The sequence below is a fragment of the Cygnus atratus genome, chromosome 3, assembly GCF_013377495.2.
Source record: "Cygnus atratus isolate AKBS03 ecotype Queensland, Australia chromosome 3, CAtr_DNAZoo_HiC_assembly, whole genome shotgun sequence".
NCBI classification, from domain to species: Eukaryota; Metazoa; Chordata; class Aves; order Anseriformes; family Anatidae; genus Cygnus; species Cygnus atratus.
This window is the reverse complement of record NC_066364.1, coordinates 59,937,020-59,963,565: the sequence shown is the minus strand read 5'-3', so window position 1 is coordinate 59,963,565 and position 26,546 is coordinate 59,937,020. Positions and strand designations below refer to the sequence as shown.

General features: G+C 39.5%; 1 protein-coding gene across 16 annotated transcripts in view; it reads right to left on the bottom strand.

Annotated features, from left to right (window-relative positions):
• EYA4 (EYA transcriptional coactivator and phosphatase 4) overlaps positions 1-17,824 on the bottom strand; it is a 158,749-nt gene extending 140,925 nt beyond the window's left edge. For 10 of the 16 annotated variants that reach the window (XM_035538366.2, XM_035538373.2, XM_050709633.1 and 7 more), the window contains exon 1: positions 17,405-17,824. The gene's annotated coding sequence lies outside the window, so the exon portion shown is untranslated. Of the gene's footprint in view, positions 1-15,890; positions 16,175-16,742; positions 16,850-17,333 lie in introns of those variants that run through there. The other 6 variants (XM_050709628.1, XM_035538372.2, XM_035538367.2 and 3 more) reach the window with 5 other exon arrangements.
• Positions 17,825-26,546: the final 8,722 nt, after the last annotated feature.

The window sequence follows — 26,546 nt, the reverse complement described above, 5'->3', positions numbered from 1 at the left end:
AGATATTGAGATCTTAAATATGGCAATGCTAAGAATTCTGCATAGCGATGATTACGGTAACCTTAACTACAAAGCCACACAACTATATTACAACCTCCATTCTCAGAAAAGATCCACTTCAGAGTAACAAACACTTTGCATAATTTAAAATAAAACATTTGCCAGGGATATTTTATATATAAATAATCATAAAATTATAAATCAAACCTGGTGTTACATTCAAAAGAAAACAAAACACATTGTGGTATGCAAATGCATAAATTAAGCAGCCCAAACAATCTGAGATTACCTGGATTTTTTTTATCAACAAGGTGCTCCAAGAAATTGGGAGTTACTGGGAGTATTTCCAATAACATAAACATATTATGGATACATCTTGGAATTAAATTCGACCAGTAAGTGCTTATACCTTATGCTATCTCCAACCTGCATAATTGAAACCATTACTTATCTGAGCTTAAATGATTTACAGCTCTGTCTGCATGCACTGGAGCTCCAGATCATTCCACCCATATCTCCATGCACCTCCCTGCATTCACCTACGAACACCTCTCCTCTTGGTCTGAAGTGCCTCTTCCATATCTCCATCCTCAAAGTGTTAACTCCCCAAATTTCCTTGGGTTTTGCACTAGATATTTTCTAGAACACACACACATACAGAATTAGAACCCCAATCTATTTTCTTTCCAGTTTCCCATCAATCCTGGATTACACGCTCCTGTTTTCCTTCCCTCTTGTCTAAGTTTCAGAAAAAGTTTAATCAGCATTTCATTAAGTTTGCCATTTGTTTACATAAGGAAAAGACCAACTGCAAGCAAATCCTGTGGTATGTGTTTCACCTTAAGAGAAAGCTGCAAAGAACTCCTGTCTTTCAAAATGGCTTCAATCTCCTCTCAGTTTCAAAGGGATTCAAGACACAGACATCTTCACCCAGGATGCCTTCACTACAATGGTAACCACCTCCCATAGTTTTTGGCTTTGGGAGCCAACACCCTTGTATTTGTAAAAATTTGCTGTTCTCTTTGTCCAGCTGAGACAAAAGGGGAATTGAAAGCTTTCTTTTAAATACTAAGTATAGGCATATTTAAGATGGGAGACTAGAGAGAACAACGGATATTTTGAAAGAAAGCAGTTCTACATGGGATTTCCTGTAGCAGGCCATTACTCATCAGCCCCTGCCAAAGAAGGCAATTCCAAACACAAAGGTGAATTTTCACAACCAATGCTAAAATATTCCACAAAGAACTTAAACATAAAATCTGTTTTAATTTAATTAGGAGTTTGAAGTGTGTGCACGTTATTGCATTAGTCAGATTGCCTGCAGGAAAAAAAAGAAAAAAAAGGTCAAGCACTCATAGTAAAATAAAAGATTCAGAACAAATTGTTTGACCAGTTTTGAAGTTTACTGACTGCAAGTCAGTACCTGGATTGCATTCAAACAGAAAATGCTCTAAGTCTGACTGTTGCTCATAGACGGTGACTGATCCCTCACTTTCTTTATGAAAGCCAGCTACAGAACCACACCATAACAGACAGCCATATTCACATCTCTTTCCATAGTAATCATGAGCTTAACCAAAGCACACTGAAATCAATGGATGCATGCCACCTTTTTCCTTAAAAAATAAAGTTTATCAATATGTTAAATAAATCCTGACCTAAGTAAGTCCAACAGGAGTTTTACCATTAAGAACCCATGTGTCACCCACAATGTGTAAGCTGTGTCCCAGAATTCAAGTGGACATATCCCACTGCAATGCATCATTAAATATGCCACTTATATTAGCCTTCTTCTAAAAAAGGCTGACCTTCAGGAATTTTTTTAATGACTTCACTGAATTGCAAGACAAGCTTGTATTAACCTTTGCATAAATACACCATGTGTTAAATATATCTTCCCACAAGCATGCAATAGTATAATCATTTTCAGGGCTCTGTTGTTCATCTTCACACTGCCTCAATATTCAAATACTCTACTACTGGAAATGAAGCTTTTTTAAAAAGATAAAATAAAATAAAATTCAGACTTACAGTTTTATCAGCACTCTACTTAATGGTCTAAGATATCAACAGCTAAATTCTACTACATTTTGAGGCCAGCTAAAGCTGCTGATTATAACCAACTGCTAACACAATGATTTTTATAATGGCAGTTATTCCAATTGCACTTAGACCAAATCCTTTAGGGTTTAGTTTTATAAATTTGTAAAAGAGGAGAAAAACCATTAGAGAAGTCAGTGATTTAAATAAGACCAACATTACTCCCTAATAAAGATATAAAATTAAAGGATAATAGTAACCTCGTGCTGTTTTATGAGGCAATAATCCAGTTACCAATTCAACCTTGTAGTTTATCCCATCAAGAGAACCAGATTAAAAACAGAGGGAGGGAGGGTACTCTTATCCCTGTTATACTGCAAGTGTTTCTAACTGTTTTTAACTATTTTAAAAACTGTTGTTAAAAGTCTTAAACTCACAGACAAGCCGGAATGAAGAAAAATGTCTGTTTCTGCTCTTGATCCAGTCCTTACAGATGTGGCTTTAAAACTGATGAAGTGTTTTATGCTCCCAGATAAAAATTTTACCTTTCTAAGAAATGTCTTAATTAGAAGGATTCCTGACTTTCCTCATCAACAAATGCATTTAAATATAATTTTTTATTTATTTATTTTTATCTGGGGGAATAAAACACTTCATCAAATTTAAACTGCAACTTCCAGGACTCCACCATGAGGAGAAACATGTGTTTCTTCCCAAAGATACGCCCATAAGAAAAAAAAAAAAAAAACAAAAACAAAACCCTACGCAAGGATCTCTGGCATACCACTTCGTAAATGACTGAAAATGCAAGACAGCAAGGACACAGTCTCTCCCCTAACAGTGATTTCTTCAGGCTTTTATTCAACAGAAAATTGGGATTGCAACAAATAAACAATTGACAGAGGCAATTTTATTTCATAAGAGATGTGGAAAAAACTCATGTCTTATACCTTTCCCAAGCTCAAAACAGAATGTTAAGCTTGCGAACTCACAGGTTAAAAAACATCCTTAAAGCATTGAGGCATTTCCCAAGCGTCTCTGAGCCTGCTTCAGGCTGTCCACTCAGCCAGATGGGGTGATGGTGTTCCAACAAGAGTCCCTCATCTGGAAGAGGATCTTGGCAATCAGAAGAAAATTTTAGTTCCTTTCACCGTAACCTAAAAGGAGCAAGAAAGACTTCTCTTGCTCCACTAGAAGTTGCTCTTGCCACTTGAAATAGCTGGGGGGAAGTGTCCTCAGTTTCTACCACATCAACATTTTTTTGAATGAGAATCCCACACTGGGGAACATCGTCAGATTCTTTTAATTCTTCTTCACTGCAGAACACCTACTTTGAGGTAACCTATATAACCTGTATTGAGGTTATATCATGGTTTATGCTCTGGTTGTATAGTAAAGGAGCTGCGCAATACCAGTCAAGTTTACTATATTGCTTTTACATTATAAAGTGTGTCAATAATAAGTCTAGAGAATAAACAGAAAGGATGCTGCTGTAGTTAACACAATGTGTAGCCACAAAGAATCATTTCTGTTATGGCCACGGACTGGTTAAGAGTCAAAATGTTAAGTGATAAGTGTTCACAAACAGAATATTTTCTCATTTTCTAGTTCTCCACTTCAGAAGCCTGTGATAGCAGAAGTATGTAGTGCTTATAACTGCAACTGAAGATATGCAGCAAGTGTCACAGTAAGGTGCCATTGTGTGAACAAATAAGCACAGCCTCAAGGGTCTGAACTCCCCCAGCCTCAGGCAAGCCTCTGTCCGTTTTTTTTTGGTTGGTTGGTTGGTTTGGTTTTGGTTTTTTTTTGTGCCTTTGCTACAAAACATCTGAGGAGGAACATACCTAAAATATGGCACTATGAAAGGTTATGCATGAAGACCACGAGGAAATTAATTGCTCCAGAATCAGTGCAAGAATGTGTAGTGCATATGCACTGTGATCTCACTAAATTAGATGATTTCATGATCATTTTTTCCCCCAAGAAATTAATTTCTTGAAAGGAACAAGAGAGATGGTACAGCCACTGCCTAACATTCAAGCATTTCCTGCCTGGAAAGCATTTTTTCCTCTAGCTGTCTGCATGCATATCACCTGCAGTCTGCTCTGAAATAAGATAAAATAGAACCTAGAATAAACTAAAAGAAAAGGATACTGAATCCTGATTTAATAGAATATCAACTTAGCCTATAGCTATAGTTAAAAAAAAAAAAAGTTTTTTGTACAGTAAAAACATGCTGCTTTCTCAGTCTCTATTAGTATCACATTTGGAAAAGAAGAAAGATCCACGCTCCAGATGAGAAATAACAGTGATGTGCTTTATAACCAAGCTTTCTTCAAAATTCACTGTTAGCAGACAAGCAAATAAGAAAAGCCATACTAATTTAACACATTTAAAATAAATGGAATTATAACATTAAGGCTTTCTGAAAACTGGAGATCATTGTCTGTCCTTGTTTTGGTAGAAAAAGAGAGTAGATCAGCCTTCTTATGTTGTAAAGCAAAATGAAATTTCAGCTCCTAACATAATTTCTGAAGAGCTGTTACTTGATATATTTCCCATGGTTAACTATTTTTTAGTTTTGCAGGCTTCTGTGTTTTCTCTTATGCTGTATCCTCTTGAAAGGAATGTCAACTTTAATTGAAACAATTCTTCAGTGGAAAAAAACAGTAAGAAATATTATCATTTATATCTAACTTCAAGGGAGAGCAAATGATTAACAAACTTTAAATATAAATCTAATAAACAGATAAAAAGGCAAGCAAAGCCATCCTGACAGTAGGATCTAAACACATATTGCTTTTCTGAGGAAAGCTGCCAGGTGGAGAGAAATATATACAGTGTACAGAGTACATTTATTTATTTATTTTAGCTCTCACATTTTTATTCCTGCATTCCTTTTTATCAGAAGGATCCTTGCAGGAGGTAGAAGTGGCTTTGAAATTTTGCTAAAGGCTTAGCTGAGGTAACTGGTCCCACCACCTGAAATCAAGGTGGGTGAAATGCGCCTCCCAGAAAGCTCTTGTTGTGTTACAGAAACAAACCTTTCTCCACAATCTAGGGAATTAAGAGAAATATGGAATGCCTCTCTTTCCATCCCTTCTAATACTTTTTTTTTTTTTTTTTCCCCCTAAGGCCTTCATCTCTAGAGGATAAGATAAGGCCTTCTTTGTACCCCCATGGTTTCAGCCAATTTTTGCTTTGCTGAGAATGAGGATTTTACCCTTAGAGAAGTTCTGAAGTTTTCCTCTAGAGTTCCCTGTAGCATGCCCAGGGCACGAGTGACCCCCAAAGCCCTGGCCCCCAGCCGGCCAAACAACCCCATCTACCAGTGACCTCCAAAGTCCTGAGGTCCCTCTCTTACAGGCCCTGGCCCCCAGCTGGACATGTCTCCAACCACAAGCGACCCCCAAAGCCCTGAGATCCCTCTGTCAGAGGCCCTGCCCCGCAGCAGGTGGCCAGCCTGGCGCACCATGCCCAGGCCGTAGCTTATTTTAGCTATGGGTACGTTCAGCGGCCCCTGGTGGTGGCAAAGCTTCTTGGCTGGGCTCTACATCCTGCTGGGACTGCAGGAATTGACATTTACCGTTGGAATGCTTAAATAGAGAAGTCGCGTTGTTATTCCTTGTTTTTAGTTATCAAAATTACACCAGGAATTCATACAGCAACTCGCACAACCTGAGTAGGCTTTGGGGAAGGGATGAGTGCCCACACGCACCTCCCGACTGCTGGGCTGCATGGAGGAGACACAGGAGGGATCTGCAGGACCTACTGAGGAACAAATAATGAGCGTGGCCACTTCCTCTGTGACACTGAGCCCTCACCTCAGACTCAACTGCATGGGTGTCAGTGTACCGGCTGGGTGGAGGAAGACGTGCAGGAACACCTCAGGAACTGCTCACCATTCTTGTTCTTCCACTCTACCTGGCATGCATGTGCAGAAGACTGTGCACATATCTACGCTGGGTATACAACATATATTCTATTCTATACAAAAACCATACATCCAAATTAGTAAGTTTCAAGGTTCAATGCCAGATATTATCAGCACAAAAACAAAGGAAGTAAAAATCAAATCTGGGTTTCTATGATAGGATGACAATAACCCTGAGGCTCGGATTCACAGGGAATCCAAGGTCTGCTCAGTATTCCTGCTGGAAATGAAAGGGTGTTTGGTTGGTCCCAGTAACACAACTCAGCCATTTCCACATCCTGAGACAACGAAATTATCCACTCTGAGTTTTCATGAATGTTAAGAACAGGGGAGAGGGCTTTGACACTAATTAGGTGTTTATAGCTCTATATTCATCTACTTTCCTTTTATCTCCTCCCTCCTGTTAAAAATTACACAGCTCTAACTAGGACATAATATGCTATTTTTTAATATCTTGCTTTCTGAGCATGTGAATTCATGCCAGATATTAAATAGAGTAATTGAAACAGACAAAATTCATGCCACCAAACTGTGATACACTGAAAACTTCTCAAAATTCCAGTCAAATAATTGGCTTTCATGCCAGTCACTATGAATTCATTACACACAGTCATGTAAATTCTGCGTGATCTTTGGTGAACATTTGTACCATTGTCAGTTCAGTGCAGTTTTCTTCCGTAAACTGAGTTTCCTGAAGGAGAACACTGCTTGTGCAGTTCTTGTGGATATTTTATTCAAGAAAAAAATCAGCTCCTGATTTTTTCTGTATCAGATATTTCTGAGTAGGAAGCAACTCAAAGCATCACAAAACCATTTGTTACTGGTTAAAAGCAACCCTCAAGACAAAAAGGCATGGCAACACAGACCAAGAGGTTTCTGCATCAGTTATGGAAGTAAACAGGTAAGGGACTGCAATGGTCTGCAATGATATATCAGCCTGCTGTCCCATTATTATCACACAAGAAAACAAGTAAAAAGTCAAGAAAATTGAAAGATTTCTTGGCAAATGGTAAACAACTGCAACCACTTTGTCTCCTTTACTTTTGGTAAAATAATGCTTCAGTGCAGCATTTATTTGTCTTGCAAAGCTGGGTATGAGTTTGGTACCCAAATACATCTCAGAATGACTCCCATGCTCTTCCTACCACTCCCATCCCACACTTGTGTAACAAATATCAAGGACTAGCATTCAAAATTTTGTAGTGCGGAATTATAACTCGGCCATTCCTCCCTTATCCTAACAGTTCAAAATATGCTGCGAAATTGCCAAGATCGAAAACAGAGCTGCGAATCCCCTCATGCTTGGGGGCTTCCCAACAGTTAGATAAAGCATGCAGCTACACAGACCTCTTTTGACTCGTTCCAGATTAATCAATTACAGGTTATTTCAGCCAGAAATAAATAAAACAAATGTGAAGACTGCTTCTGGACTCAATTTGTAAACAAATCTGATCAAGAACACCACTGTGTTCTCCTAAAAATAAAGGAAAATTGGTCTGCAAAAAAAATTACATGTAGTGTTTTCAAACTTATCAAAGTTCAAAACCACACAAACCTTACCAAAAGGAAAGATGATCCTCAGGGAAAAATAATAATAATAATAAAATAATAATAATAAATAATGCAACGATGCTACACATACATGAATACTCTTTTATAAATTTAATTTAAAAAAAAATAGATTTATTTTCCTACCAGCTGGCCATTTCAATGTTTTGAACAACTAGAGCTTTTTAGGGGAAGGATTTTATTTTTTACTACATAGCCTATTTTTGTTAATTTCTGAGACATTTTGGCTCTCTTTTTTGAAGAAAGTAGCTGAAAACAAACCAAATAAAACATTTCACTTCCTTATAAACAAGCCACTGAAAACAGAAAGAAAAAAGCTATGTTTGGTCAGCCAGAATATTTAATGAGACACTGTCAACTTGAAAATATTAATTATTTATGATTTCCTCTCCCCAAAAGATCTGTCAAATCTACCTCTCACACAAATAAATAAATAGATAAATAAATAAATCAATAAATCACCTTGTGACACAGAAATAGCATAAGTTAACAATAAAGATTATTTTTAAAACAGAAACCATATTTATCATTTGGGAGAACTTAAAAAGAAGCACATCCTCCAGTAAAAGCAATCAGCAGTTTTATACATCAAATTAAGCCAGAGAATCCAATCATTTGTGAAAATGAAAGCTGTGACAGCATGCTATCTATACATCTTATTTGTTTTTAAAAATCACGCCACACTTTCAATGCTGTATTCACCAGTCTCATGCTTCAATGAGTATGCAATGCTAGCTATAGAAGAAATCCAAACAATAGCTAGGCTTCCTCAGAACATCTGGGTGCAGGAAGGAGCAGGCAGCTCGCCCATGCCTCCCAGCTGGCAGCATCCCCCCGGTTGCTCCTGCACCCACCTTGGGTGTTTTCATACCCAAGGTAAGGACAGTCACTACTCATCCAATCTCGACAGCAGCACCAAGCCTGTCAAATTAAAATGAAACAATCAGAAAGCAATGAATGAAAAGGAGCAAAACTCTTATGTTCCATCTTTGTACATCACAAAGAAAATGTTAAAAACAATATTAAAAGTGCCATGCAGTCTACATTTTTGACACTGCCTTTTCCCTACTTAGATTTTTGCTAGTTGTGGTCAAATTATGATCATTCACTGGAAGACATGCTGTTCAATTGTTTAATTATTCCTATGGTCTTCTCCATTTTTTCTAGCTTCCTTTCTAAAGCTAGAAGAGGTTGCAGCTCTCCAACAGTAGATGCACCCATACTACCTATGCAGATGATGTCACTCCTCTTGCTCCATGCAGTTCTTCGTTTAAACAGTTATCATTCCTTTTTTGGCTCTGACACTAATCTGATCATTTGCCATGGCCTCTAGGTTTGTTTGTTTCTTTGTTGCTTTTTTTTTTCTATTTAAATAAACCGCTGATTTATACTGAAGCACAAACTGTCTGCTTGTTCTGAGTTTACTGAACAAGCTAGAAGACTCTATCAGCACTCTGCTCTCTTTGTTGTTTACTCTTCCCTCAATCTTTGTAGTCGCAGTACTGCAGTCTATTGACAGAAGTACAACATACTTTGCAAGAAATTCTCTCTTAGGTCAGTAAATGAACTAATAAAAGATACCACTTCACACAATCTTACTAGTTTTTGTATCACCTGTAAAACAGTAGTTAGTTTTGATTTGATGACTAACCCCTGAAAGGCTCTGTGTAATAGTGCCCTCCTTTAAGATTCATTAGCAAGTAAGTATTTTTGAACTCTATATTTAATTTCCTTTTTAATCCATTTCATTTATGTTGAGTTGGTTTTGTATCCTTCAGGTTTATTAAGCAAAAAGTCATGTCAAGTCAAAAACCTTACAGAACTGTATTACACTCTTATCTCTAGAACTTGTACTCACATCAAAAATAATATTGCTAGTTTGGCATGATCAAGTTTTCATAAGCCTGTGATGCGGTATACTATGCACATTTCAGTGTTATATGTGAACAACTTTCAAAAGGCATTTGGAACGTGATAGCATGTAAGTTAATACTTTGTGACAGTGGAGACTAATAAAAAATCATTGCCATAAATTAAGCACTTGTCTACAGTGACAGCTAAGTAATGGCCATATTTTAGAAATTATTCAACCTCTTTCCACAGGAATAGTGGTAAAAGAACACAACCAGCTGTGAATGCTATAGACTTTGGAGATGATGTTTTCCTGCTAGTGCATTTTATGCTAGTGCATTTACACTCTGCCTCTCCCTCGTGAGCGCTGCTTTTGGGCACCAGTGTCTAGATCTGGAAAGTTTATGTATTCTGGTATCACATCTGATTTCCTGCATTCCTCTGAGAACATCACAGCCATCCCCTTCACAGATACCTAAACTTTCTCCATTGTTTTAACCTGCACGTATAGCAAATTATTTGCAGTAACTTTAATTTTAGTTAAGAACACATTTATGACAACTTTTGATTAAGTATCAAGCGATCGCTTTTATAGACAATGTTTTCATTCTGAAAAATTCCACCTATTCCACAGACTTGACCCCGCACTTCAGTTAATAGAGGTGGCAGATTAGGTAACCAAGGCTGTGGTTCCACAAGTATTTCTGCAGCACCAGTGCCAGTTTCAGCAGCGTGGGTGCTGCCACTCATTCCGACCTTTGCATCGTGCCAGCACAGCTGTTTGTGAACCATGGTGAGGAACGGATCCAGCTTAAATGAGTGGCCAGCAGAGGAGGGGTAAGGGCTGCTTAAGAAGCACTGCCACCGAATGAGAAACCACAGCTTCACACTCTTCCATGCTCTGCCAAAGAAAATGGATAGACATAGAAACTTCAGGTACAGTCAGCCACGCACATGAACTAGTCGCAGCTTACTGGTATCACTGCTTGTACCAACCAAGGCCCCTAGTGAACTGGCACCATGAAAACAAAGGAAACAGATGCTCCTCTTCCTACAGACCCTACAGTCTGTCTACTGGAGTCTTAGCCCTGATTTGACAGCATCTCTTTAGCTACAGTTGAAATCATGGACTCCCTGAATGTAGATTTAAGACTACAAGCAGGGTAGTTTCACAACAACTGTCAAGGATTAAGCTCCTTCTGTTTCATTTGTGTCTTAAACCAAAAATCTGCTGACTACTCAGCTAGTCCTTGGAGAAATTAGAGTATAGTTTAATCACAGAATTGGAAAGCAAGCCAAATCATATCTAAATAGCTAACAGAAATGTTTAGGAAATACACAGCTGGCCATTTAAGGTGAAAGATGCTATTCTTCTCATTGCAGTTGACTACCAGCAATACTGCTGCACTGCAAGCTCAGCATGCTTTGAACAAAAAATGCTTCTCAGAAGGTGCAATAACCAAATTAACATGAACATTACTACAGCTCCTTCTACCACACCAGATTAAGGTTGTGGGGTGGGAAGACATGTGGGATGGCTCAGTGGAAAAGCATTTGAATCTTTCCACTCTGGAAACCTACCACAGTTCCAAATCTTGCCTCAGGGTAACCTGAAAATTTTATTTTGGAGACCCTTTCCCAGAATACCATTACTCAGTTTGTAAAACCTCTGTGCTGTTCAGCCCCGTTAGTTTCCAGCTCCTTAGCTCTCTGTATTAAGAAGACCAGAACAGGAACATTAGACTGACTCTGAGCTGCACTGCTAGAACTTGGCAGGGGAAATGTGCATAATCTGTCTGAGCTATGCCTGTTTTTGTGAAACCATGTCTGTGCTGGGACACTCAGGAGAGTTGGAAGAAAGACCTCACATATAGTGTGACGTCAGTATGCATAAGCTGAAGCATACCGAGTCTTGTTTAGTTGCTCTCACGTGGGAGCACGGTGACCTTCATTTTCTGCAGTTCTCTGGGAATATACTGCAGTAAATAAAAAGGAACATCCAGGTGGGATTTAACATGTTAAACTGACTTCACACCTTTCATTGAATAGACTTAGCATTCATGAAATGTCCCTGAGTAAATGCAATCCGGCTGTTCAGTTCCATGAGCAACAAAGTTGCCTAAAAGGAATTAAAAGAACGTAGTCAATTGACAACATTTCTAACAGAATCACTTTCAGGAATAAAACTAATGCAAAAGATATTTCTGTGGTCATTTATAAAGTGTTATTAAAAAAATATATACATATATATTCTAACACAGGAGTATGAAAATGCCTTAAAAGGGGGGGAATAAAAGCAAAACATGAATGTATGATTTTGACTTTTTTACCTAGCCCTCCTCTATTTTTCTCTAAGCATTGTGGGATTACTCCTCTGTGCATGTGATCTCACACATACAAAGTATACTACAATACCCGAAAAAATAACAGACTGCTCTAAGAATAGAGGACTAGATACTCATCTGGCATAATGTGAGACCGCTCCAGTAATTTCAACATTCCTACTTCAATTTGCAACAGCAAAGGATCTGGCACAAAACATCAAGCTAAGTTTCCAATTACCTCATGCACCAGCATTGATTTCAATAGTTACATACACATAGTCATAGAGAAGAATTATTTGAAAAGTTGCAAACTCAGCTCTGTATTTCTTTTATTTTTGTGGGTTAAATCAGACCCTTCATGGTATTTTAATGTAGGTTTTTGTGGTTTAATTATGTATGTGTCAAGAGCAGAATACTTGCTGTGTCTACCCAGTTTTTTTAAAAAAGCAGCGGTAATTCTTTATGCTGCTGACAATGTCAACTTACACTGAGTCACGTCGCAATAGTAGTAAATTTTAATGTTGCCAAAAAACGTAGTATGTATTAACTTAAATGAGTAAGTAAAAAGTTATCACCTATATGAGAGTTAGTCTTCCATAAGTGAATAATTTGCATATGGGAGGTCTTTTTGCAGTTTGCTGCTCCAAATCAGTCAAATTGTATAGTCCAGGAGGCAACCCCAGTGCAGAGACACAGTATTCAGTCGGCCCAGACAGACTCTGTTCTTCAGAGACAGCACTTAAATTACATACAATTAAACAACCCTACACATGTTATTCATTGTGCTGTACTTCTGTGGACAGCTGCTTAAGGAAAAATTGCCAATTATTCGTTTTATTCTAGAAAAGGGACACAGACCCTCACAAGAATTTAGGCACAGAAAACCTCCAAAATCTGGCTTTTAAAAATTCATTGTAGTAACAGTCCATATCAGAATTTAGTCCAGTACCTGAGTGTAATAGCTTAAGACGAAATATATACTAATCTCACTGGGATATGAATCTCTGAAAGTTCTGAAGATAATCACTTCTTATGATAATCTTCCCTTATGGTGAAGAAATTTAAAACAAATAGAAAATAAAATGCTTAAACATTAGTATTCCTCAGACAGCCATTAGCATTTGATATTTTGCTCAAAAATCTGACAGCTAGCATATAGACAGCCCTGTGAGTGAGATTACCCAGTGATGCATTTTGATATAGGGTAATCAATCATCAAAGTAATTTTACTTTTTACTATTAAAGCAAAAGGTGGGCCACCTATTCATCACATTTCTTGGGCTTAGAGATGCTAAGAAGAAACCACTTTAAAATATTTTTCACCAGGGTCCCATAATACAGGCATCCCAAAAGGAATCCTTCTGGCAATATTACAACCTACAATGTGGTCTGAAATGTAAGTTTTATTGCCTTTTCAAATAAATTTTATTCTTTACTTGACAGATAAGCACTCTTCATATCAGTTCCTTTGCACTGCAAAGTGCATCTAAGTTCCTTTAAGCACTTCTGATTTAATGATAGATTTAGTAACAGTGCAACACAGAAGTGTGGACTTCGCCAAAAAAAAAAAAAAAGTTTCATAAAAATCTGATTTCTGTACAGTAACATCTAAAATGTCACCTAATACACATAAGTAGAACAGAAAGTTTTTAATGTATATTGTAGCGCATTGTAGCGGATAGGTCAAACATCTACTGATTTTAAAAGCAAGTAAAGAGAATTTATTTTTAATAACCATTTTTATTTAATTTCAAAAAGAGTAGCAGCTTATGCCTTCAGCAGAACCCTGCTCTGAAATCTCAGGGGTGATTAAAGGGCCATGCCAAAGCTGAATGGTTTCAAATATCAAACTATACTATTATGTCAGGGCCAGCAAGATCAATTAGCGCTTTTCAATGACAGAAAGGTTAAGTTGAACACACATTTACACAATATTTAAATATAAAAAAGGAAAATATCACATATTAACTTAATACTACATATTAGAAGTTTACTTGTAAACCTCTTAATTGATGGACAAGTATCAAAACTTTTCTTCCACTTGCACAACATAAACACTGCTTTTCTCAAGCAAAATGGCAAGAAGATTATGGATATGTCAGACAGCAGAAATAACATTGGATTCACAAGTAAAAAGTAAGACCTAAAGCAGAGAAGTGTTTCTGCTACCAGACCTGGTTTAGTGCTGAAATTTCATAAAGCTTTAAAAAACACTCGATAAACTCAACAGATGTCTCTCAGTCTGACACTCCTGTGTTTGCATTCTTTTTGCAAATCCTGACAATACTAAAAATGAATGAGAATGAATAAGTAAACCACTCATAAGGAAACCATGTTCAACTGGAAGACAAATAGAAAACCACTATTAAAACAAGATAAACAAGAAAAAAAATACAAATACTTATCTGTAAATTAATTCATCTTAAATCTGGAAAACAAGCAAGTGTACAGCTTCTGCAATTAAAAGCCATACAAGAACACTCATGACAGGAAGCAAAGGAACTTACATTTCAGCTCCCGGTATCATAAGGATACTCACTGGAAGCACAGGTATGTTAGAAGTTAATTTGATACCTGTTAATATAAGTGTTGCCACAGTAAACATAGCTTGAACAAAGTAGCATACTATGATATCAAATAAAGTCAGTATAAAATTAAAAGAAAAGTGTAGGAGATGAAGAAAACTTAAGAAAAATGCGCACTGTTGAAAACAGTGATTTAGATTGAAATTGTATTATTTTGAGTAAAAGCAAAGCAAGATTACTTTTGTTTGACGATAGATTTGAAAATGTTTCTTTTTAAAGCCCACTTTATTTATTTCTTCAAGGAGTGATTTGAAATATTTACTACCAGACAGTACCTAATTTTAGGTTTTAAGTGCTTTAACAGCTCTATGAAATATGATCAGCAGCTGCAATATAGAAGTATGCTGAATAAACTCTCCTTATAAAAAGGGAGACCTGTTTTACCCCGAGTTCATAAAATCCTTACTTTCAAGAAAGAAAAAGATAACACATAAAAACTTCACAGTTACGTCCTACAGTGTTTGACAGAAATTCCAGGAATTTCTTTCTTCTTTATGAATTAACTTTCATATTTAATAGAGGAAAAAGTAGTTTAAATTTTAACACTTGAAGATTGTATTGAACATTATGCAACTCCGCCAGGTCATCATTGAACCAGGTACGTTTCCCATACCAAGTTCCAGTGCTTAACATTGATTAATTCTAGGACTAAAAAGTAGAACGCGATATATGAAAGTCACATAAAGTTTAAACAGTAGCTCTGAAAGCTTGCATCAGAGGCTAAAAATATGCAACAGGATACTATCTATAGCTGGATTTCTAGTTGCCTTGTTTGAAACATTTTAACTGGAAACTGCAGTTACCTGGGAACTGACCAGTTTTGTACTCATTAAATTCCTTGTTTAGAATTTATCAGTTGCATTGGCATTATCCATGAGGCAGAATAAATTTCTACTGCAAAGTGTTGCGAAGCCAGTAATACACACAAATCCTGCAAGAATAACCTTCAACTAAACTCATTAGCAGTACAACCATACATACATAACTATTTATAGGTGCATATGCATTATCTGAACAAAGGTACCTAAAAGGTTAGTCAACATATTCCTCTTTTAGTTTTATTAAATTTGATTGAAGACCACTTGGTAACGCAAATACCAGAAACTTCAAAAGAAAACAGGAAGAACCGTTTAAGATGTAGCCCAGCTAATGTTAGATGTCAAAACAGACAGGAAGAAGATAGAGAAACGTCAATCTGTATTTCCACTTACTCACAATCTGATACATAGTGTAGGTGTGCAAATATTTGTAACTCAGCAGCATTTTTGAGAAATACTGGCAGGAAAAAGGCAAACCCATGGTAATTTTAGGAAACTGCTTTTTGAGCGTTAAGGAAATGAAACAATGAAAGAATCCCAGCTTTACACAAGGTACAGTCTTCAAAAAATAAACAAATAAATATTGAGGTCAGACCAAAAAAAAATATTTACTCCACGGTGAGAGAAGATGCTTGCTTTGCATACCTCACTGTAGCTCTAAACTGCTGGTTAGTTTACCTCGGATACAGTTTCTAGTCTTAGCAATTCTTTTCTGGTGTCCCACGCCCGCAAATAAAACCTCGGAGAACTGAAAACACTGGTTTCTTACTGTTCTAGCACGATTTCGTGCTCAGATTCGAGCCAGCAGAGGCGCTCCCCGGGGTTGGGCAGGCGTGCGTCCCGGGAGCGTTGCAAGCAGCAGACACTTCACATCGCCACTTGCTGGGTCCCGGCGGCCCCCCGAGCGCCCCGCTCCAAGTCCTGCCCGCGGGATAGCGGCAGGGCAGCGGCGCGCCTCCCTGGCGCTGAGCAGCCCTCGCACAAACGCGGGTGAAACTTTAGACGCCGGTGACCGCTGGGCGCGGGGTCCCGCTGGCCTTGCGGGGGCTGCTCCCCTCGGCCGCGGTGACAGCCCGGGGGGGCAGCTCAGCGGCCGGCAGCCCTGGGGATTTGGGCACGGAGAACGGTGCCGGTGGCTCCCCTCGGGCACCCCCCGTGCCTGCTGCCGGCGAGCTCAGCGCCTGGCGCTGCCGACGAGCGGGCGGGCGCCCCCCGGTAGGGGCCGGCTGCCCTCTGCCGCTCCCCGTGCCCCGCTCCGGGGGCTGCGGGAGGCTCGGGCCGGGAGCAGTGCGGTGGCAGCCAGTGGAAAGGGGGCCAGGGAGGAGCGGCAGGGGCTGGCAGCCGCGGAGGGGCCGGCCGGGTGGGGAGGAAGGCAGCCGGCTCGCACCGGAGGGCGGATTTCTGCCGCTCGGCTCGCCCGGTGCCCGGGGCCACAGCCCGAGCCGGCTCCGCGGCCCCTTCCCACGGCGCTTGTTTCGCGGCAACGTTTTGTTTTGTCGGAAAACAATGCTAAATGAGCCCTAAACGCAAGCACACGCTCACACCCATCCGCACGGACACGGGCACATGCGACAGCGAAGCGGCTCCCGGCACCTCTGAGGGGCGGGAGGGAGACACTCACCTTCTCGTAGCCGCCGGGATATGCCGCTACCTTTATTTTATGGCCGCTCCTTATTTATTTATTCTCGTCCCTTCTCCGAGCCGAGGTTCCCCTTTTGCACTGTTCCTCTGGCAAAACCAGGACATCCCCCCTACAAGTCCCCGTCCCCCCCCCCCCCCAACCCCCCCCCCCCCACAAATAAAGCGCAACTCGGAGCAAAACGGGAGGGGAGACTTGGGGCGGGTGGGGGAGACGGAGGAGGAGGCTGGTGCGGGAGAAGCCAAACACTCTTCGCACTTCAGCGAGCGCAACCAGTTGCCTCTCACGCAACAGGCACGTAAGAAAGTTTCCCTGGCAAGGGACGGGACCTTGCTAAGGAAAGGTAACCCCCTCCCTGCCGAAAAGCCCGGTCCCGAAAGCGGGGAGGTGCGGGGCGAGGAGCGCAGCCCCGGACGCTGCCGTGCACTTGTGCCGGGAGGCGCCGGCCCGGCTGCCCCGCGGCTACCGCCCGCCCCGGCACGGCACGGCACGGCTCGGCACGGCACGGCACGGCTCGGCAAGGCACTGTAGAGCCTGGGGGCTGCTCCGTCCTGCCGTGCCCTGACCCCGCACCTTCACTGTGCCCGCGGAGCGTTGATGGGAGCAGAGGAAGGAAAGGGAGCTGAAGGGCCTGGGGCACTGACCCACTTGAGTCCGGGTACCAAAGCCAGCAGTTCACTTCTCCCGTCTGTCCCCTCTTGTTTGTTCTACAAAGAACCACCACAGTAAAGCGGTTCTGGCTTCTTGGGACGGTTGGTTGTCTTTGAAGGCTGACCGAGCACCACAGAGTACCCTTTTACGGGATGCGTTTGTCTCCCTCCTCTCAAGCTCGTCAGTGCGGATTGAGACACTTCCTGCTTGGAAGCTGAAGGCTCTTTTCTGCTGGAAGTTCAAAAGCTGTGTTCGGTCCTCTTTGCTACCCAGTGTGGATAAGGGGAGGAAAATCCCTGCCTAGTCACTTTTCACACTCTTACCATCAACCGTGTATTTCCTCTTGGGTTTCACTGGGTGGATTGGCTGGCTCTTGTTCAACCAGTTGCATCACCCTCTTTCTATCAAGTAATTTTGCTCTTCAAAGGGATAAAGTCAAAAATTCAGAAGCTGAATCAGAAGTTAGGCCCTATAGCTGGGGAGAATGACAGCAACATTCAGAGAAATGCCATGATCTTCAGAAGAAGCACGTCAGAAGCTTCTGAGCTCAGTGAATCACATGAAATGGGGGGGGGGGGGGGGGAGTGGAATTGCATACTCCTAAGGACTCTTTCCTACCTGCCTTCCATTTGCTCGGTCTTGCATTCAATGATACTATTCAAAGCATAACTTGACTGAAGCTGTCTGCCTTTGAATTTTATGATTTGCATCCAGTGAATTGTACTGACAATGGTCATCTTCCTCCTAAATAATTTCAGACTTCAGATGACTAAAACTTCATGAAAACAAGTCTATAAAAACCTTGTATTTGCTGTCTTGGGAGAGTCGCCACTCAGAAAGAGAACAGACTTGGAAAAATCTTTGACCTACACAAATACAGCTAGAAAAACATTTAAACTCAAAAAGCCCCCAAAAGCCAACCTTCAAATTGACATAGCCTAGGACAAGCCAGAAAAAAAAAAAAAAAAAAAAAAATGAAGTGAATTTTGAAACTGGGTGTTTAGAGAGCAACTGGCAGGGGGAAGAACTCAGATTTGCAGAAAATAATTGCAATTGACAGCCCTGCTACAGAGTACCAGTTGTGACTCACACCAGCACCCATCTTGCTAACAGACTCCTTCTGTAGGAAAACGTGCTAACAGCCCATTCCTTTCGAGAGGACTTTTGTGAACAGCAGCGCTCTAATATGAGGCACTTGAACACCATAATGAAGGTTTTCTGAAGTCTGGTTTCCTTCCACTTTACTTCAATGAAGCAAATTCCTGCTACAGGGAACTGTCACCAAGTAACCTGGCTTGTTTTAATGTTTTAATAGACATACCACTTTAAAGCAAACTTATAACCATCTGTTGCACCCCCTCTTAAAATGTAAGATGCAGGTGACTTAACAAGATTACGCATAATTTTTGTTGATGTAACCGGTTTCAGATTGAGGAGGGGTGGGAGAACCTCACTGCTGTTACCTGGCACAAGGCAAATCTCCCATTAAAGGGCCTAGACTTGCTGTCATTGAACATCATTGCTCTTTTGCTATAGATTTCGCTGAAAGCAGGCAGGGTCCCATACAAAATCAATGGGCCTTTGGCCTGGGACAGGTGCACTGAAGGAAGTCCTGCAGAAACTGTTATCATAAATGCACACTAATTTTTGGCAGTGGTTTATTGTAAATATGACTTTTCTGGGTAGTAATTAGATGATGATTTTGGTTAAATTGGTGCCGTTGGGCTGAAGAAAATTCCAGTGCTTAATGGAAGTGATCTCAGTAGGCTCCAAGTCCAAAATCTAGTGCAATGCACTGGGTCTTATAAATGACTCTGTGTGACCATATAGAGCCCTGCGTGGAGAAGGTCATGCTAGAAATAGTTCTAGCGGAGCCCAAGGAAGGGCTGTAGGATCCACTTTTACACAAGAATAGAAGAATAATACCTTATCCATTTAAAGCTACAGAAGAATGTAAGTAGGCAGGATGTAATTATCTAGACTGGTATTTGGCCAGGCACTCCTACACTTGCAAAAAGTACCATAGGGTGTTTAATGACTGCAAGTGTTCGATATTCTTGGTTTTACCTCTTATATAAAGACAGCATTTGTGATCATATATACTTCATGCTTGTTCAATACTGAGTCAGCAGAAGAATTTTGCCCTGTACAAATACCACTTCATACAGTAACTTGGAATTTCCTTGCAGGTCTTCCATGCAAGTATCATAGGCCCAACCCTCCTTACCTTGTGAAGACTAATGAGATACAGCCATAAATAGTATGGTTCCAGATAATCATGTTTGCACATGTTATTACAAACAGTAAGGTTTAGAATCTTTATAAATAATTTTGAAACAAAACCAATATGCTTTTAGATTGCATCTCAGTAACAAAAGGGTCTTTTTTGTTGTTGTTTAGTTGGTTGATATTTCTTTTTCTTTTTAAGGGATTATACTTAGACACTCTAAGATAATCGAGTGACCAACTGCTACTATTTTGGCAATGTATCATTATTATGATTTGTTTAAGTGTCTATCATATATTGAATCTAGCTTATGTACCTGTTGCGAATTTTATTTTACAAAAGCATGGCTTTGAAATATGGCTGTTAATTTTCAGGATCAAGAATGAAATCCACAAGTGTGTTAATTAGGCTAAGTTTGTGGATCTGTATACTTAAGGTTGTTATTGGTGCTTCATGGCTTTATAGTCATAAAAAGAAAGAATGAATGGGGGTTCTTTTGCCATGGTTATCAGATTTCAGGTTTAAAAAGAAAGTGGCCCACCCTTTTCAGTAATTTGACATCCAGGGTTCAGCTGTGGGTTCAAAAGCAGGTTACAACTGGCTAGTCATTGTGAGTTTGAAGTGCCAACTGTGCCTTTAAGTATGTTATATAACCTATTTTTCAGTTTCAGTTTTCAAGTATGCCATCATTTAAGTGTTATTTAGATTTCCGTATTTATTTTCTTTTAAATCCAAACAAACCTGACCTCAGTCACAAGGTTTCATGTCTCCAAATAGCTGAGCTTTTCTAATATTTTATTTTGAGTGCCTACGTTCAATACTTCATCACATAGATATGTGCTGTGGATGGTGCCAAACACAGTGCCGGGGTGTCCTCAATTATCTTCAGTGCTTACCAGGAGAGGGCTCTGCTCTGCATCCCATACACAGACAAAAGTCTCACTGATAGTAGTGGAAGTTTTGTCTTTAAAGCTTGCCTGAAATAAAGCTGGCTAGGTGCAAAGGAAAACCTGTATTTTCCAGTTGGCTGTGCAGGCAGAATGAGGTGTGCCTAATAATTTTTATTCTGTATTCTGCAATTATACCAGGATCTTTCTTTCCTTCCTGGGAGAGACCTACTCTCTCCTTGCAGCAAGACACCATTCCTTCACACTTCATGGAAATTTCATGGATGTAATATATGGAGCTTACCCAGAAAAGTTTCTGGGTCATCTATTTTTATGATGAGCCACACCTTCCTTGTCACCATGGGACACAAAAGCTATGCCTACATTAATCAGGGCTCGCACACAGATCTGTTAGCTTGGCTATTGGTGTGCTTTTTGCTCTCATCAACCAGCGTTCTAAAAAATGCCCTGGTGACGTTCAGGGTGCAGCACAGGCCAAAGACCAGTCCCAGTGCTTTGTCTGATGCAACCATCCTGTGTTGGAGAATATGAGGGTTTTAATATAATTTTAATAACGATGAGAGTTTTAGCCTTAAAGGAACACTGCTGTGGCAGATGGCCTCAGGGCTGAGTAATCCCCGGACCATTTACATGTGCAGGTGTAGCCCGAAAGTCACTCTTAGACCTGCTACAGAGACAGACAGCATTGTGTCATGTTGCTGGGGAGGTGGGAGAGCTGTCAGGGCTGGTAGCACCTCACCTCCAGGGCCTCAGCACGCTGGGAGGTCTGCGGGTGTGCCCTGGACTCATCCATGTTTATTCTGGCAGTTGAGTCTTGTTGCAGATTTCACATCATCACAAATAAAATAAAGAGCAATCCTTGAGTGATCTATAAAAATGTGAACATTTATATCTGTTTCATTAGACATTAGTTCTGCAGCACAGTGTAATTCCCTTGTACTTGCTTTTTAATTGATTTCATGTTAAATGTAGTTTCCTGACTTTCTGATTACTTCTAGGAATTTTCAGCCATTTTTTAAGCTTTCTCTTTGTTATTTACATACATTTCCAACAGAATAACTTTGGTATGGCCGCCTCACTATTTCTGTAAATCTATTTAAGACACCGTCAAATTCTGCCAGACATAAAACCTAGCATTTTGAAAATAGTTACATATATAGGTAATATAAATCAAAGACATGATATAATCATGTTACTGTTGCTAAGCAGAAATGATCTATGTAAGTGAGCACTGGTGTTTATTACTCAGTTATCAGGCAAGTTTTGTTTTCTGGTGAAACCAATGGCAAAACTTTCATCAGTTTCATTGTCAGCAGGATTGAGCTGGTTATGCAATAAACTCAAATATAAATTCATGCCAAGAATTTTTTTACTACACTGTAACATCATATTGTTGCTGTATTGCATTATAATGTAATAACGTATATTCAGTAAGGCATAATTGACCATGAGCTTTTTCACGTCTTTGATAGAAATAAAAATGTCATTGCAAAGTGATGCTACAAATTACATTATATATTACTGTTACACTAAAAATAACCTTGTTTCTTCCAGAAACCTGATTGAATTAAATTCTCCTAGTAGTATAAGATTAAATGAAGCTCAGGCAATTTCACTCATTTATTTGCAGGTGGTGTGCAATAGAGGAAGGAAACACAGAAAAACTATAAAATGAAAAGCAGAGATTCCAAAAAAATGATGTCAAAGAGTGTTTTTGGAAGAAACTGGTTTATTTCAAAGTACAAGTTCCTTTCTCCTGTTAAAGTGTTATATTCAAAGTCTTGAGACATTTCTGAAATTGTAAGATACAGTTCCAAAAATTTATATCGATTTAGGCTGCTATTTTATTTTTAGCACTTAGAGTATGGTAACAGGCAGAAAGCAGTGCACAGCATTCAGGGACGCCTGCCATTCTTTTTCAGAAAGTATTACAAAGTTGTTTTTCATTGGGATATTCCTGACCAGACTTTTCAGATGTTAGTTACTCTGAGGATTTAATCCTGAATCTCAGAGATACAAATTAGAAATAAACTGTTTAGGTTATTTTAAGGACATTTAAACAACAGTCCTAGGGGGTCTGTTTTTCACGTGTCTGTGAGCTAATCTTGAGGGCAAGCTCAGTGTTAAGTCATTCTTTATGTACTGAAATCTTAGGACATCCAGCAAAATGTAAATTTGTTCCTTTCTGTCTGTGAGGTGATAAACATATTCTGTAGTTATTATATTTACATTTGGTTACTTACAGACATGTATTTGTAATGCATATATTCTGGTTGGGGGCTTATTGTACTCTGTGAACACACAGGCAGACACAGTCCCTGCCCCAGAGATCTTACAAGCTAGCCCCACGTAAACAAATTACTGATATAATTCTCTTGTGGCACAGTCATCCATCTGCTGAAATCAAACTTTTCACTTGGAAGGAAGCACTTCAGCTTTAACATTAATCAGACTGATGAGTATCTGGAGCTTTAGACATTAGTATTGTAAGTGCACAGGGTTATATAGGTGATGGAACTGAGACGTGATAGAAAAGCAACCGCTTGAAATATTCTCTAAAACCACAAGCTGCGAATTATAAGATAAGAAGATGCTAGTGTGAAACTAGGCCACATGGCCTTGTTTCAGATAACTGAATAATGTTGATAAATCAAGAGCTATGAGAGTTGCCTGCACTGCCATCAGCTGATCTTTCCGTATCAGACAAGTAGATCTTAAGTTAGTTCTCTGTTCCATTTTCTGGGAAGAAGAGCCCAAGTCAGACAGACTTCTGTGTGTGAAGCATCGAGTACTGATGCAACAACATATGTGCACTTTTTTCTTTGTTTACACATTTGTTTACAACTGGGCTACAGGAATTCCAAGACAAGAAAAGGACATTTTGAGCAATGGTCTCCAAAGCAGGCCGAAGTAGGTTATAATAGGAGGCAGAGAGTGCCATCAAGGAAAACATGCTCTCCTAAACCTTTATCTTTTTTGATACCTCTCCCATTGTATTCTTCTCTTCCTAATAACATTTTTTTTTTCAAGAATTAAAATGAAATGGCATAGGTTCTGCCACAGCTCCTAAGTTGTTTCTGAGATGTACAGGTGTTTGTTTCAGCTCTGGTTTCAGAGCATCTTTGCTATGACAGTGAAGAGAAGAGGGTTCAGGAAAGGGACCCATGGGATGTGAACCACGGCTTAATATGAGAGGAAAGAACAAAGCAGTTAATGCAAATCTTCACCCCTTGTTCTATGGTACATTGAAAGACATACAACGCTCTCTTGCTCCTCATCTTTTCCAGTAGCTGACCACACTTGGGATTGGCTGTGAATGCGAGTACCTTATTAGCATGTGAAGGGCCTTTTCTGCTATGAAAATGAGACTAAAGGTTGAGCTTCATGTCAGAAGAAAAAAATACATATCCTAAAAGATGACAATCTGTGTTTCATTTTCCCTGCCCCATATCCTGTTCTGGGAAAACTTTTCTTCACTTCTGACTTAATAAAAGCATATGCACATACTGAACCTTTTTATTATTATTATTATTTTTACTATTCACACTTTTGAAGCCCAGAGAGGGACCAATTTACAGGGCCTAAAATCTGGGGAGAGTTTTGCTCTGGAAACAATTATTTTCATTGAGAACTATTGATGAGGTGATTACCTAAGAATTCAGTGGTAGGAAATGGAAGAGGAGGCAATTTCTGAGTTTTGAAAGATCATCAATAACAAGTGAAAACAAGTCAGGTTACTCTGTGGATTGTTTATACAAGGGTGGTTGTTAATAAACGAACTTCAGATTGTGTATTAGAGATGCACAGTACCTGTGTACTTGTGCAAAGTGTAATAACAGTTTTACTGCTCTCAGCTTGTGAGTTGTGCATAATAACACAGAATCACAGAATCGTCTAGGTTGGAAGAGACCTCCAAGATCACCTAGTCCAACCTCTGACCTAACACTAACAAGTCCTCCACTAAACCATATCACTGAGTTCAACATCTAAATGTCTCTTAAAGACCTCCAGGGATGGTGACTCAACCACCTCCCCTGGCAGCCCATTCCAATGCCCAACAACCCCTTCAGTAAGAAGTTCCTCCTAATATCCAACCTAAACCTCCCTGGCGCAACTTTAGCCCATTCCCCCTCGTCCTGTCACTAGGCACGTGGGAGAATTGACCAAACCCTACCTCCTTTAAGGTACCTATAGAGAGCAATAAGGTCACCCCTGAGCCTCCTTTTCTCCAGGCTGAACAATCCCAGCTCCCTCAGCCACTCCTCATAATACTTGTTCTCCAGAACCCTCACCAGCTTCGTTGCCTTTTTTGCAATTTACTCAATCTTTGCAAACAAACAGTAAAATCCTTATAGTAGTTCTCACCATCACATTTTCTTTTTCCTTTTTTTTTATTATTATTTTTTTTATCCAGTTGTAACAATTTTCCTTAGTTTTCATTTCTGTAAACAAGTAACAACTTCGGGAGTAACTTCATTTTATTATGGATGGAGTTTAATACCACCTACTGGGGAAAAAAAAAAAAAAAAGAATTGATGTTAGGGCAATATATTGTTTTGCTTTTCCAGACTAATTCCATAGATGGTTCCATATCTTAGGCAACATATACTATGCTGATGATGCTCAAATATGTGGTGTCATGGCTTTGCTCTAGCTTTGTTGTACTTAAGTCTTGATATTACCACAGATGGCAGCAAGAGGAGATGATTTTTTAGTTGTGTAAATATGTGGTTAATTATGCAAAGCCAGAGGTGACTTTCCTGATAAGGAGGCAGGTGGGAAGTGCTGAAGCCCTTTTTTTGTTCTGCCAAGTTCAGTGTACCTTGCAGGTGACATGGCAGAGGTGTTTTCACACATTTTTTCCAGGTACCCTCACTTCTCAAAACGAATGGTAACAACATCTACGTCTTAACTTTGCACCCAGTTGAAAGTTTAAAGAATGTTTTGTCACGATGAAACAGTTCCAGCAGGAACAGATTAACAGAGTGAAAGTGAAGTAGTTTGCTGAATTATCCAGGAACCTTTCCACTTATCCTCTTCAGTACCATGCACAAAGTTTTAAATGAATAGTAAAAACAAACAGGATTTCTAGAAGGAGAGGTACTGGTGAAGTAATTAACACTTTCTGAAAATCAGAAAACAGTTAGGGGAAGCATAACGTTTGCTTCAGGAATTATCCTCAAGTGAATTAGTCTGGAAAAGCAAAACAATATATTGCCCTAACATACAACCAAGTGACAGCAAGAAAAGATGAGTTCACCTACTTCCCTGTGGCAGAGGTTGATTTCCTCCATCAAAAGAAAGAACCACAAAAATAACTTCCTCAGCCTGTATAAGCAGAAATGTGTTTTTTTTTTTTCCCTGTTATCACCAATATTTTGATGACAATTGGAGTAAAGAAAAATAATGCTTGTCATTTTAATTCTGGAAAGTCCTTGGCAATGAAAATTCTTGCAGATTTTAATTGTGGAGGAACAGACCTGAAGAATAGACTTAAATCACATCTTCAGTTGGAGAAATTTCTTTGTCTGAATTGTTCTGAGGCTCTGCAATAGTTGCAGCCTGTATTATCATCTGTAAGAAATGTCCAAGGAAGGAGGAATTGCACTCTTGTAACAGCTGAGTTTGGTGACATTTATAATATTGAGATAAAGGGTGTTGACATTGGCCCATATTTTTTCCTCTTGTGATCATGTTCTGTTTGAAGTGATTCGATATGTATCGTATTTGTATAACAAATACCACATCTGTAGTTTGTACACTAATGTCTGAGAGATTTAGTGTCCACATTATAATTCTCTAAATTAAAAAATATATATATATGTATATATGCATGTTTACAAATAAATTAGGATTTTCAGGCAGTTTTTTAAGATTATTAGGTAGCTTATTAATAATTCATATTTAATAGAATTTCATTTATGATTCAGTACCATTCTCCATGCTTTACTTTAGTCTCAAGAATTGCCAGATCCTCTTCTGTTTTGTTTCTCTGGATTT